Source organism: Bison bison, unplaced genomic scaffold (genome assembly GCF_000754665.1).
Source record: "Bison bison bison isolate TAMUID 2011002044 unplaced genomic scaffold, Bison_UMD1.0 scf7180017864037, whole genome shotgun sequence".
NCBI lineage: Eukaryota > Metazoa > Chordata > Mammalia > Artiodactyla > Bovidae > Bison > Bison bison.
Window position 1 is genome coordinate 9604847 of NW_011494609.1, and position 15245 is coordinate 9620091.

Below are 15245 nucleotides of genomic sequence, written 5' to 3' on the forward strand. Positions count from 1 at the left end.
TGGGTTCTGGGGCAAAGGGAGCCCAGAGACCCGGAACAGATGGGAACACAGGACCCTCCCACATCCGGGTACCAGGAGCACCTTACCCTTATCTGATGCCACTGCCCAAGAGACGGCGGAGGCCAGAAACCCAGTTCTGATCTTAGCCTCACCTATGTGCTGAAGCAAGGTCTGGTGCACCCCCTCAGAGCCTCAGGACCCTCAGTTGTAAAAAGTGGGGAAATCAATGCCCCACTCTCACAATGAGGTAGTGTAAACCCCAGCGTGATGACTGGTGCAGAAAATGTTTAATGAAAGGTAGTTGTTTTTACAGGGCCAGAGACTCAGGACTTGCTGAGCCTTGGCGCAAAGCCCTACTACTGGCTTCAGTCACGAGAAACAACTACTGAAAACTTTGTCCTTGTGTGAACAAGTGGGATCTGGGCTCACCCAAAGAACTTGGTGAAAGCATGGAGACCGCGCCAAGCAGCCGCTAGAGATGCTGTTTGCTCAGCAGTGGGGTTTGATGAGGGGCCTCATTAACTCTGGAAGGACGGGCCGGAAGTCCTGAGCTCACCGGGCATGGCATCGGCTTCTGCACAGTCCTCCTCCTCATTTTGGTTCAGAATAAATCCTGTGTGTCCTGCATCCTTGTTTTTCAAGGGACTTGATTCTTTCTTACTCCTTCTGACTCTGGGCACCCATGGGACTCTGGTGAGCATCAAAACCACAACACAGAATTATCCTCTCCATCTGAAGCACCATGGGGCCAAGATGGTCTTGTTAGCGCCGGATGGTGAGCAGCTCCATCATTCTCATCAAGGCATTCATGTTCAGGGACTTCCCAATGGTACAGCAGTTAAGCCTCTGTGCTCCCAATGCAGGGGGCTTGGGTTTGACCCCTCGTCAGGGAACTAGATCCCACATGCCGCAACTAAAGAACCAGCATGTCACAACTAAGATCCAGCACAGCTTAATAAATAGAAATAAATATTTTAAAAAGGCATTCATGTTCAGCTATACACATTCTAAAAACAAAACAGTTTAATGACACATACATCATTTGTAAAATTATGAAACACTCCATACGTACAATAACATATGTGTGCCTGCACGCTAAGTTGATTCAGTCATATCTGACTCTTTGCCATTTTATGGACTAGCCAACCAGGCTCCTCTGTCCATGGGATTTTCCAGGCAAGAATACTGAAGTGGGGTGCCTTGCCCTCCTCCAGGGGATCTTCCCCACCCAGGGACTGAACCCACATCTCTTATGTCTCCTGCATTGGCAGGCAGGTTCTTTACCACTGAGCCACCTGGGAAGTCCCAACAATAGCATACTGCTGTTCAGTAGCTCAATCGTGTCAGACTCTTTGAGACCCCTAGACTGCAGCATGCCAGGCTTCTCTGTCCTTCACTGTCTCCCAGAGTTAGCTTAAAATCACGTCCTTTGAGTCGGTGATGCTATTCAACCATCTTGTCCTCTGTTGTCCCCTTCTCCTGCCTGCAATCTTCCCCAGCATAAAGGTCTTTTCCAGTGAGTCAGCTCTTTGCATCAGGTGGCCAAAGTATTGGAGCTTCAACTTCAGCATCAGTCCTTCCAATAAATATTCAGTGTTGATTTCCTTTAGGATGGACTGGTTTGATCTCCTTGCTGTCCAAAAGATTCTAAAGAGTCTTCTCCAGCACCGTAGATCGAAGGCATCCATTCTTTAGCACTTAGCCTTTTTTAAAATATATATATAATACAGAATGCTGTAAAGAACATATAAAGGGAATACCTATGTCGTCACCAACCAGGCTTAGAAACATATTGTCATCAATACGTTATGCGTTATGTCCAGTTTCCCTAGCTTGCATCTCTCCTCCTTATTGAACCTCATTCATTCCCACTGGGGAAAAACCCCAGTACAGAGTTTTTCCTTCTTTCTCTTTTACACTTCTTTCTCTTCTACACAGTTCACCATATATGTAAATACCTCTAAAAACATTGTTTAACATTGAATGTTTAGAACTTTACATAAAGGGAGTCCTTTGTATGTTGTTCTCCTGCAGCTCACTTTTTTGCTTCACATGTTGTGAGATTCATTTGTAGTAAAGCACACCCTTATCATTTGCCCAGTTTCATTGCATCATGTGAATTAGACCAACACAAACTTATTTCTTTTCCCATGAGAAGAACTGACAGGACACTCCTGTCAATATTTAGGTTGTTTCCAGGTTTTTGCAATAGCAATTGCGCCTCTGTAAACATTTCTGTAGAAACTTCACAGGAATACTTCAGGCCACATACTTGGGAGTGAGATTGCTGGGTGAAGGGTTTTCAACAACTTCAGTGTTACTGTAGAATTCTGAAAAGGTTTCCAGTTACACCCTCTCCCTTTACCCTCCCCTCCCCTCCAGCTGACTCAGTTTGGGCCACACGTGATATTGAGTAACTTTAATTTTTGCTGATCTGGTATCTTTGTTTTTGTGGTGAAATATACATTACATCGGAGAAGGCAATGGCACCCCACTCCAGTACTCTTGCCTGGAAACTCCCATGGACAGAGGAGCCTGGTAGGCTGCAGTCCATGGGGTCTCGAAGAGTCGGAAACGGGACACGACTGAGCGACTTCACTTTCACTTTTCACTTTCATGGATTGGAGAAGGAAATGGCAACCCACTCCAGTGTTCTTGCCTGGAGAATACCAGGGATGGGGGAGCCTGGTGGGCTGCCGTCTGTGGGGTCGCACAGAGTCAGACACAACTGAAGCGACTTAGCAGCAGCAGCAGCAGCATACATTACATAAATATTCACATTTTAACCATTTTTAGGTGTGCAGTTCAATGGCTTTAAGGGCATTCACAGTGTGGTGCAACCAGCTTATAAAAATGCCTGACACCTGGTAGGCACTCACTAATATTACCTGTGATTATAGGTGCTACAACATGGCAGGAACTGCCCTGGACGGCGGTCGCTGCCAGAATGAAAATGTGAGTCCTTTCTTCCTTCCCGCCACAAGCGGTCATCCTTGGGCCCTCCCCTGGTGGGCTCCAGAGAAGGGGTGTTCCCCATCCCAGCCCCATTCTCCAGAATGCCACTGACTTTCCAGAATGTTCCATCTCCCCAACTGAAACTCAGTCCCCCTGAAAACTCACCCTGTTCCCAGCCCCTGTGAGCCGCCATCTACTCTCTGTCTAGGAATCTGACTCCTCTGGGGACCTCATAGAAGCAGAGGCCCACAGCATTTGTGTTTTTGTGTCTGGTTGTTTCATTCCGCAATAATGTCCTCAAGCTTCCCCCACATTGGACCCTCACTCCGTTTTAATTTGTGTTCCACGTTCTACAATGATGTGTCTTTGTGTTTTTAAAGGGGTTGGTGAGCGGATTTGACCTTGCACTTGAGGAAGCTGTCTAAGCAGTTTCTGCGTGGCCCTTGTGTTCTCATTTGGTGCCACACCTTGCATTTCATGGGGCAGTGAGTGCCGTCATATCAGTCTGCTCAGGTTGCCATAACAAAACATCACAGACATTTACTCCTTGCGGTTCTGGAGGCTGGAAGTCCAAATCAGGGTGCTAGCCTGTTTGGTTCCCAGTGAGGACCCTTCTCCTGGCTCGGAGACAGCTGCCTTCTCACTGTGTCTTCACATGGCCTTTCCTCAACGTGTGTACAAAGTGAGAGACATCTTTCCACAAGGAGGATCAATCTTACCAGTCACCAGTCTACCCATGACCTCACTAAACCTTGATTACCTGAAAGTTTTATCTCCAAATCCAGTCATGTTGGGATGGGGCTTCAGCATCTGCATTTGGGGTTCATAATTCAGTCCACAACAGGTGTGAAATGGGGAGCACAAGAACAAGCTGGAGCCCACACGGTCGGTCGGATTGTTGGCCCTGACCTTGATGGGAGTGTCCTGCAGAAGCTGGGGTGGGGCTCATCATCCAGAGGTAAGCACTCACGGCCTGGAGTCTCAGAAGCGAGAGGGTCAGGGGAAAGGGCCTGGACATTGCCCTGTGCGACGAAGTGGGCCTGCTGGCCAGCAATGAATGTGGGAGCAAAACCTTAAATTCCTGCTTCACCTCTGCTACCCAGATCTCCCGAGATCTCATGGCCCAGTGTAACGAGAGCCACATAGGAAAGGAAATTCTAGCCATACGCAAGCCCTTCATCCTCAGGTTCTCATATGGTCTTTAAATCATCAGAATTGATTTACATATATGATGGGATGTAAGATTCTTACTCCATCTTTTCCCATGTGGCTAATGGATTATCCCATGAGATGTCTCCCATGGCCTGTATCCCTGTAACTTTTCATTTCTCCAGGTAGATATGGTTCTGTGTCTTGCTCCTTGTTCTTTTCCATTCATGGTTTCCTCCTCTCCTTACACCGATATCATCACCCAGCTTTCTAGAATGAAATTAGGAGTCTTGATCTCCTACATTAGCCTTCTGAATGGGACAATTGGTTTGGGAATAAGCTTGTCATGTCTTTGCTTTTCTATGGGTGTCTTAACTCTTTTTGGTCTTTTGTTTTTTCATGCTCTCGCAAGTATATAGTAGACCGAGTTCATCAGTGAACTCCAACAGATATGTTAGAATTTTGGTTGCAATTGTATTCAGTCTATTATGTCAACTTGAGGAGATAATTAGTATCCTTGAATGCTGTATCTTCCATATACAAATAATTTGTGTCTCCATCTATTTACTCTTTAATACCTTCCAATCAGTTCAGTTCAGTTGGGTCACTTAGTCATGTCTGACTCTTTGTGACCCCATGAATCACAGCACGCCAGGCCTCCCTGTCCATCACCAATTCCCGGAGTTCACCCAAACTCTTGTGCATCAAGTCGGTGATGCCATCCAGCCATCTTATGCTCTGTCATTCCCTTCTCCTCCTGCCTGCCAAGCTGTCCCAGCATCAGGGTCTTTTCCAATGAGTCAAATCTTCACATGAAGTGGCCAACGTATTGGAGTTTCAGCTTCAGCATCAGTCCTTCCAATGAACACCCAGGACTGATCTCCTTCAGAATGGACTGGTTGGATCTCCTTGCAGTCCAAGGGACTCTCAAGAGTCTTCTCCAGCACCACAGTTCAAAAGCATCAATTCTTCGGCGCTCAGCTTTCTTCACAGTCCAACTCTCACATCCATACATGACCACTGGAAAAACCATAGCCTTGACATACCTTCCAATAGGGGTTTATAATTTTCTCCATAAGAATGTTCACATATTTTAGTATATTTATATCAAGGTAACTAATTTGTGTTGACACTTAAGTGGTTTATCCTTGTGATTTTTTTCCTCAATTTTTTATGATGACACATTTCAAAGAGGCAGAAAATAGGAAAGGTTAGTAGAATAAATAGAGGTACACCCTCCTCCTAGATCCATTGATTTTTTAAAATTTCCTGTATGTGGCTTTTTTTTTTCTCTTGATACGCTGTTTGAAATTAAGTTGTAGGCATCATGACACTTCACTTCTAAATATTTTCCCATGCCTCTTGAAAAAAATGGGTTTTCCTGGTGGCTCAGACAGTTAAGAATCCACCTGCAATGCAGGAGACCTGGGTTCAATCCCTGTGTTGGGAAGATCCCCTGGAGGAAGGCATGGGGATCCCACTCCAGTATTCTTGCCTGGAGAATCCCCATGGACAGAGGAGCCTGGTGGGCTACAGTTCATGGGGTCACAAAGAGTCAGAGCACTTGAAAGAGTGCTTGAAGAGTCACTAAGCACTTGAAAAAATGGTATGCTCCTAAAAATTAACACTACCAGTGTCAATAAAAGATACATTTAAAAATTACATTTCCGTTCTATGTATGTACCACATCTTCTTTATCCAGTCATCTGTCAATAGACATTTAGTTTGCTTCCGTGTCCTGGCTATTGTAAATAGTGCTACAACGAACATGGGTTGGTGTGTCTTTTTGAATTACGGTTTTCTCAGGGTATATGCCCAGTAGCGGAATTGCTCAGTCATATAGTAGTCCTACGTTTAGTTAAGGAACTGCCATATTGTTCTCCATTATTCAGCCATAAAACGGAATGAAATTGGGTCATTTATAGAGATGTGGATGGACCTAGTCTGTCATACAGAGTAAAGTAAATCAGAAAGAGAAAAAACAATTATTGTATACTAACACGTATATGTGGAATCTAGAAAAATTGTACAGATGAAACTATTAGCAGGGCAGAAACAGATCCAGATGTAGAGGACAGACACATGGGGGAAGGAGAAGGTGGATGAGTTGAGAGATTACAGCTGACATATATACGCTACACGTGTAAGATAACCAGATGTAGAGAACAGACATGTGGGGGAAGGAGAAGGTGGATGAATTGAGAGATTACGGCTGACATATAAACGCTACACGTGAAAATAACCAGTGGGAGCTGCTGTGTAGCACAGAGAGCTCAGCTCAGCGCTCTGTGGTGACCTACAGGGGTGGAATGGGGGCGTGGGGAGGTCCAACAGGGAGGGGATATATGTTTACATATATCTACTACCCTGGCTAAAGCATTCAGTATGATGTTGAGCAGAAATGGTGCTAATCATAATTCTTTTACCAATGAGGATATTTTTTGACACTTATAAATATCCTTTTTTAAAAAATCTGAGCCACCAGGGGACTCGGATTCTGTCTGTAATGCAGGAGACCCAGGTTCGATCCCTGAGTTAGGAAGATCCCCTGGAGAAGGGAATGGCAACCTACTCCAATATTCTTGCCTGGAGAATCCCATGGACAGAGGAGCCTGGCAGGCCCCAGTCCATGAGGTCGCAAAGAGTTGGACATGAGTGAGTGACCAACACAGACACACAGACACACACACACAGAGATATACTTTATCAGGTAAGAAAGCTTCCTTTTATTTCATCTTTGCAGAGGACTCTTATTATGAATGCATTTTAGTTTTACTGGGTACAATTTTTTTTATCATTTAACACTTTAGACAATTTTTCTGTCTAATGTGTTATTGTGCTAATTATATGAACAGCTTTTCTAATGTTAAATCAGTATTACATTTCTAGGATAAACCCAATTTAGTCATAGTCTTTTTTATACACTGTTGGATTCTGTTTCTTAATTTTTAAAAAGGATTTTCACATTTATATTCATGAATTAGATTGGTTTATAACTTTTCTTGAACTGTCTTTGCTGGTTTAGGCACTAATGAGTTGGAGACTATTTTCTATATCCCTATTCCTTGGAAAAAAGCATTTGAAAGACTGGAATATTGTATTTCTTAACTGTTTCAAAGAATTAACCTGGAAAAGCCTCTCGCCATTTATCTGGTGTAGGCATCTACAAGTGAGTGTTAGTCACTCAGTTGTGCCCAGCTCTTTGCAATGCCATGAATAGTAGCCCACCAGGCTCCCGTGTCCATGGATCTATATATGTCCATTAATAAAGCTTGCTCAAATCTTTATTCTTCAAATCTATATTTTTACTAAATTTTTGTCATTTGGCTGACCTGTCATTACTGAGAGAGATGATGGTGGATTTGAAAAGATCTTTTCCCTCTTCTATAAAGTTTTCTTTGTACATTTTTGGGGGACTGTGTTTTTAGGTACAAGGAAATGGCAACCCACTCCAGTGTTCTTGCCTGGAGAATTCCAGGGATGGGGGAGCCTGGTGGGCTGCCATCTATGGGGTCACACAGAGTCGGACACGAGTAAGCGACTTAGCAGCAGCAGCAGCAGCAGTGAGTTCACAACTGTTACATTTCTCAGGTGACTTGTTTCTTTTACCATGACAAAGTCAATAAAGCCTTTTCTTCAAAAGTCTATTTTACCCACTATTAATTTAGCCAAGCCAGGTTTCTTTTTCATATGTCCATTCTACATAGTTCTCACAAATTACATGTTTCTATCTTTAAAAATTAGACTATCTGATAATTTATATCTTTCAAAAATCTATTCATATTATCAGGACAGATAGGAATATTTATATGTACTATGATTACAGATGCATCTGTACATATTTTTAGGTTATATTTTGTGCTTCTATTTGTCTTCTTTCTGGGTCTGGTTTTGCTTCTCTTCCTTCCTTATCTTTTTTTCCTTTATTTTGTTAAATTTCACTGAGTGTTTTTCCTCCTTAACTCATTGTTTCTTTGTTAGGTTTGGACTAGGTTAACATACACTCTATTTTTATTCTTTTCCAATTTTCCTTTTAACTCAATGAAGTCTCATGTTAATCCATGTCTTTATGCTCCTCCAGAAGACTGCAATGATTATAATGCTGTGATTCTGTTTCTCCTACCTAAAGCAACAGAATTAAAGCACTTTCCAATATCTTTGTTCTACTTTTTGTTGTTATCACTTTGCCTTCATATATTCACCATTATCAGTGGTGCCTTTTTTATGCTGTCAATATTTGTTGAGATTTATTTGCATTTTTACCATTTTATTGCTTCACCATTTCCTTTTGCATGTCAGACTTTCCTTCTGGGATTATTTTTCTTCTTCCTGGATTGCATAACTTTCAATCTCTTTTTGTGATCAACACTGTCTTAATTTGTCTATAAATGTCATTTCCCTCTTTCTTGAAGGATATTTTACAGGAAATAAAATTTTAGGTTAACAGTCATTTTTTCTGTCCAAATACTTTGAATATTTTATTCCACCATATTCTGCCTTCCATTTGGGGGCTAGGTCTATTGCTTCAGGATGTTTTTTAGATCTTTTCTTTCTTTTAAGAGTTCTGAAGTTTCACTATATTACAATTTAACTCTGGATTCCTCATTTTTTTTCTGCTCAGAATTTGTTGTGCTTCAGTAATCTCAGGATTCATGACTTTTTTGGGGGGAATTTTTTTGGACAATTTTGGGGAAAAAATTAATCATTATTGCTTTTAACATTTTTTCTCCATTATCGCATTTTGGAGGTCTAATCAGATGTACATTAGATCTTCTGACCCTCCATACCACTTAGCTTCTTATAATTTTAAATTTTTTAAAATAATTTTATCCTTCTATGTGAATTTTGGATAATTTCTTCAGGAATATATTCCAAGTCACTAATTCCCTCTTCAGCTATTGAAAATTTATATTGTGGTTTGTTTCTAGAAGTGAAGCACAAGCTGGAATCAAGATTGCCGGGAGAAATATCAGTAACCTCAGATATGCAGATGACACCACCCTTATGGCAGAAAGTGAAGAGGAACTCAAAAGCCTCTTGATGAAAGCGAAAGTAGAGAGTGAAAAAGTTGTCTTAAAGCTCAACATTCAGAAAATGAAGATCATGGCATCCAGTCCCATCACTTCATGGGAAATAGATGGGGAAACAGTGGAAACAGTGTCAGACTTTATTTTTGGGGCTCCAAAATCACTGCAGATGGTGACTGCAGCCATGAAATTAAATACGCTTACTCCTTGGAAGGAAAGTTACCACCAACCTAGATAGCATATTCAAAAGCAGAGACATTACTTTGCCAACAAAGGTTAGTCTAGTCAAGGCTATGGTTTTTCCTGTGGTCATGTATGGATGTGAGAGTTGGACTGTGAAGAAAGCTGAGCACCAAAGAATTGATGCTTTTGAACTGTGGTGTTGGAGAAGACTCTTGAGAGTCCCTTGGATTGCAAGGGGATCCAAGCAGTCCATTCTAAAGGAGATAGGGGATTTCTGGGATTTCTTTGGAAGGAATGATGCTAAAGCTGAAACTCCAGTACTTTGGCCACCTCATGTGAAGAGTTGACTCATTGGAAAAGACTCTGATGCTGGGAGGGATTGGGGGCAGGAGGAGAAGGGGACGACAGAGGATGAGATGGTTGGATGGCATCACTGACCCAATGGATGTGAGTCTGAGTGAACTCTGGGAGTTGGTGATGGACACAGAGGTCTGGCTTGCTGCCAACATCTGCTAGATCATCGAAGAATCAAGAGAGTTCCAAAAAAATATAGATTTCTGCTTTATTGACTATGCCAAAGCCTTTGACTGTGTAGATCACAATAAATTGTGGAAAATTCTGAAAGAGATGGGAATATCAGACTACCCTGACCTGCCTCTTGAGAAACCTATATCCAGGTCAGGAAGCAACAGTTAGAACAGGACATGGAACGACAGACTGGTTCCAAATAGGAAAAGGAGTACGTCAAGGCTGTATATTGTCACCCTGCTTATTTAACTTCTATGCAGAGTACATCATGAGAAACACTGGGCTGGAAGAAGCACAAGCTGGAATCAAGATTGCCGGGAGAAATATCAATAACCTCAGATATGCAGATGACACCACCCTTATGGCAGAAAGTGAAGAGGAACTCAAAAGCCTCTTGATGAAAGTGAAAGAGGAGAGTGAAAAAGTTGGCTTAAAGCTCAACATTCAGAAAATGAAGATCATGGCATCTGGTCCTATCACTTCATGGGAAATGGATGGAGAAACAGTGGAAACAGTGTCAGACTATTTTTTTGGGCTCCAAAATCACTGCAGATGGTGACTGTAGTCATTATATTAAAAGATGCTTACTCCTTGGAAGGAAAGTTATGACCAACCTAGATAGCATATTAAAAAGCAGAGACATTACTTTGCCAACAAATGTCCGTCTAGTCAAGGCTATGGTTTTTCCAGTGGTCATGTATGGATGTGAGAGTTGGACTATGAAGAAAGCTGAGTGCCAAAGAATTGATGCTTTTGAACTGTGGTGTTGGAGAAGACTCTTGAGAGTCCCTTGGACTGCAAGGAGATCCAACCAGTCCATTCTAAAGGAGATCAGTCTTGAGTGTTCTTTGGAAGGACTGGTGCTAAAGCTGAAACTCCAATACTTTGGCCACCTCATTCGAAGAGTTGACTCATTGGAAAAGACTCTGATGCTGGGAGGGATTGGGGGCAGGAGGAGAAGGGGACAACAGAGGATGAGATGGCTGGATGGCATCACCGACTCGATGGACATGCATTTGAGTAAACTCCAGGAGTTGGTGATGGACAGGGAGGCCTGGTGTGCTGTGATTCGTGGGGTCACAAAGAGTTGGACACGACTGAGCGACTGAACTGAACTGAGTATTCCATTATATATGTGTACCACATCTTCTTTATTTCTATGTTGATGGACATTTAGGCTGATTCCATATCTTGGCCATTTTAAGTAGAGCTGGAGTGAACATTGGATGCACATTTATTTTCAGGTTAGAGTTTTCTCCACCAAATGCCCAAGAGTGGGAATTCTGGATCACATAGTAGCTCTATCTTTAGCTTTTTAAGGAACCTCCATACTGTTCTCCACAGTGGCTGCACTAATTTACATTCCCACTAGTGGTGTAGGAGCGTTCCTTTTTCTCCACACCCTCTCCAGCATTTATTACTTGTACTTTGTAATGATGGCCATTCTGGCTGGTGTGAGGTGTATGCTATGGTTTTTGGTGGAGCAGCTATCTTTGTTGTGGTACTAGCTCCCTGGTGATGGAAAGACAGGTATCAACAATTCCTGTGACTACTTGCTTCTTCCTCCAAGCACAAGGGAGAGGGTCTCTGAAGGCCCCTGAAGCACAAATCCAGGCAAGGATGGGATTTAGCTGCTAAGCCAGACACTGGCCATGTGCTCACCTCCAGAACTGAGGTGGTTCCCCAAGCTCGTCCTTTGCTCCTGGGAACAAACGTTCCAGAAAGTTGACAAAAGAGGGGGAAATGGATAGTGAGAAAATAAGCACTAAAGGGATGCAGGTGGACGCACAGAGTGCCTGGTGTGCGGTGGACACTGAGGTCTGGTGAACAACGGTGCCGTTCCCAGCAGACTCCAGATGCACTGTTCAAAACAGCAATAGATGAGTCACCACCTAACCTGGCAGTGACCTGACACTCACCTTGAAGCAGTCCTCAAGGGTCTTCTACTTGGACGACCTGCACACTGTGAAGGATGAGAGATAGGATGGGCCAAAGGACGGGAGCCACAGGAGAGGCTGGGAAGAACTTCTAGGCAAGTCCAGTCCCAGGACACCTGCCCAGGAAGGGATGCTGTGCCAAGGCAGCACATGACTTGGAATGAATCGGGCTTTCTTCTGCCTCTACCTGATTCTAAAGCAATCCAGATTCATTTGTATTGCAAACGACATTGGGAAGAGCCTCTTAAAAGGAGGCAGAAAGCTAAGCTTTATTTCACCCTTTACCCTCACCCTCTGCCTTAGTTGGGGGCAGGAAGACCTCAAGCCACTCCTGGGGACGTTCTGAGGGAAGGGGAGGGACCTGGGACCTGAGAGCAGAAAAAGGCCCCCCAATAGGACTGGGGTCCTTGGACTCTAGCGCCCAGGCCAGCGGCCTCTGGAACCAGATTCCTGGGTCCTCGCCTAGGACACAGAGATCAGGTGGATCCCCTGCGCCAGGGGTCGGCCGGTTCACAGGAGACTCGGTCAGCGCTCCCCAGAATCCCCTTGCCGAATGCAAACTTGAGCGTTCGGGCACAAGGCGCCGGCGACCGGCTCGGTCCCGGGGAATGCGGGAGGGAGACGCACTCCTCCCCAGCCCTAGACTGCCCGCCGAGGATGGAAGCGTCCCCCGAGCTCCCTCTGGGTCCCTCCGGGAGCGCGTGCCGGGCTTTCCCTGGAGGAAACTCCTCCTCTCGCCGCCTTCACCCCGACCAGCCCCGCCCGGGACAGCCGTTCCGGTCCGTCCCCTCCCTCTGTCCGAGGTGACCCGGGACCGGCGCTTGGGGGTGTTGCCCTGGGCGCTCGGACACCGCCTCCCGGGATTAAAGCGAGAGCCGGGGAGGATCGAGGACTCCGAGCCGGGCCGAGGAAGCAGCGAACTCCAGAGGAGGCGGAGGAGAAGGAGGAGGAAGAAGGGGCGAGGGGAGGGGAGCTGCCCCGGAGGGCAGCAGGTAAGTGGCTCGCGCGATGGGTTCTCTGTGCTGGAGATCCCGGGAGCAAGGGAGGACCTGGGCGCCCGGGCTGGGTGAGAGTAGCGGGAGGTGAAGCCAGGTGTGAGCAGCTCCGGCCCGGTAGTTCCGTCCTCCCGCCGTCTGGACGCACTGGGCTGAGCCGAGCAAAGCGACCTGCGTGAGGTCAGGAGTGTTCCGAGCGCCTGGGACGCCTTGGCACGGGAGTCAGAGCCCCCCAGGCTGCTCTTTTGGCATCACTGGGTTGGTGCAGGCTACTCTGCCGGTCCTTAGCCAATTGGTAGCCTGAAAGGTGCCTCGGAGTGGGTCCCCTTGGCTGAAATCGGCTCATGCTCCCCTGGCCGCTTTAGCTCCGAGTTGGGAACAAGGGGTGCGCCTTTTCCCTTCGAGGACGAGGACGGAGGGAGGGTTGTCCATCCGCTTCTTTGTTTCGGGAAAATCTCTGCAGCCTCGTAGTGTTACCTGAACTGCTTCTTGGTTCCCTCCCAAAGTGGGGAGAAACTGGAAACTCTCGGAGATGCAGGGAGCGATAACGCCGGCGCGGCGGGGGCGGGCCTGGAGGGCCTCAGGGCGAGGTGCGAACCGCTCGGTGGCCCCAGGAAGGCAATTCCCACAACACGGGCCCCAGTGCGGCGACCCGGAGGCCACGATCAGGGCTGGGCCGCCTGGACAGCCGGCAACGCCCCCCGCCCCTGCTCCGGTCTCCTGCGCTTCCAGTGCGGGAAGGAGCGGTCCTGGTCTCTCGGCGCACACTCCATGCCAGGGACAAGGCCGGACACCTGGGCACTTCGGTCCACTGCATGCCATCTGGCAGGACCCCGGGCCATGGCACCGCGGCTGAACGCACCAGCTTGGCAGTGGGCACCGATAAGAATTGCCTTATGGCCCCAAATTCCGCACTTCCAGGCCCCAGAGGGGAAGCACGGGTTGCGGGCGGCTGCCTGCCCTGGCGTGCTCCCCGGCTTTTGGGAAGGGCCCACCCCGCCGGTGATCCCAAATCCGGAATTCAGTTTCGGACGCTGAGGTGGCTGCAGGCCGGTCAGGTGGAATCCCAGTGGATCGTTTGGGAGGAAAAAGAGAGTGACTCGAGACCTGCCTGTCGGGCAGGGGTCACCCGGGGCTCTGCCTCTAGCCTGCGAATCCCGCCCGATTCCCGCCGGATTCAGAACCGCGTGGTAGTACCCGGCACACAGCAGGCGTCCTGGGCTCCGGGCTGTAGAGAGCCAACCAAGTGATGGAAAATTACAAAGGCTGCTAAGGAGAACTTCAAGGTGTTTAGAAAACCTGAAGTGAGGGGAGGGTTGTTGACTTAGCCTGGGAGGTCTCGGAAGGTTCTCCAGGAAGTGGGGACTGAGCCAATCTCCCCTGGAGGACGGTGGGGGCTGGGAGTGGGAGCCGGGCTTGCATGACACAGCTTCCTGGGGGCGCAGGCGCTGCTGCTGCTGAGTGAGGTGCAGGGGCTGGGGAACCCAGGGAGGCGGTGGAGGTTTGCTTCCCCCTTCCACAGCTTTTCCAGAGGTGGGCCTGCCTGCATCCCCCACCACGGCCAACCTTACTGGACCCTTGAGGTCAATGTGAGAGGCCAGGGCAGCACCAGCAAGCCCACACCACAGGAGTCAGGGAGCTGCGGGGCGGGCTCCTCCTGGAGATTGACTATGGACACCTCCCTCTCCGCTTTTAAAACCGTGAGCTGGCTAGCAGCAGGAGTCCTTTGTTCTTGACTGGGAGGTTTGTTTGTTTGATCCCCAGCAATGCCTTTCTTATTGACACCTCCAAGGTCAGTCTTTTTCCTACAAGGTTGTGTAGTTGCCTGGAGCCTACAGGGCTCAGGATTGCTTGCTGATTGGCCTCTGCTCACCCTGGGCTGCTCCACCCTGGACTCCTGCGTTAATTGTAGGAGAACATTGGGTTGCACCCCTGTTATCATAGGAACAGCCCATGTGGATGTGGCCTTTACTTCCAACTGGGCATCCTTCCAGGCTCTTTATGATGCATGTAACTCAGTTGAGAGCAACTAAGGCAGTCGGGAAATAACTTGCCCCAGGTGATCCCATGACCTGTAGGGAGATCAGGGGATGCAGGCAGGCCTGATGGCTCCAGGGAAGCTTTGTGAGGCCTGGAATCCTCGTGGGAAAGGGGGTGGCTCTAGGGCCAGGCTGACTTCCTCAACATCCAAGAGCAGAGCCTCTTCCCTTCCCCCTCCCCCTCAACACCTGCCCCGCTGGCTCCGAGCTGCCCACTTCCAGGGTGACCTGGGCAGGACAGCTTGCCCCTTTATGGGGCAGTGCATAGGGCTGACCATCTCTGTGATGTGGCCGAGGGTACAAACGTCTTGTAGGCGGTGAAGCCTAGACACACGAAGGACACTATAATGGTTGTTGCGGAGACTCGACCCAGCCTGGGACACGGGGTCTACCAGGATGTGTAAACCAGGGCTCCAGGCTGGTGCCTCTCAC

The 15245-nt window shown here is 47.2% G+C and overlaps 1 protein-coding gene across 1 annotated transcript in view; it reads left to right on the forward strand.

Annotated features, from left to right (window-relative positions):
- Positions 1 to 12690: 12690 nt before the first annotated feature.
- Positions 12691 to 15245, forward strand: part of TMPRSS2 (transmembrane protease, serine 2) — a 46742-nt gene continuing 44187 nt past the window's right edge. The window contains exon 1 of the mRNA XM_010834939.1: positions 12691 to 12771. The gene's annotated coding sequence lies outside the window, so the exon portion shown is untranslated. The remainder of the gene's footprint in view (positions 12772 to 15245) is intronic.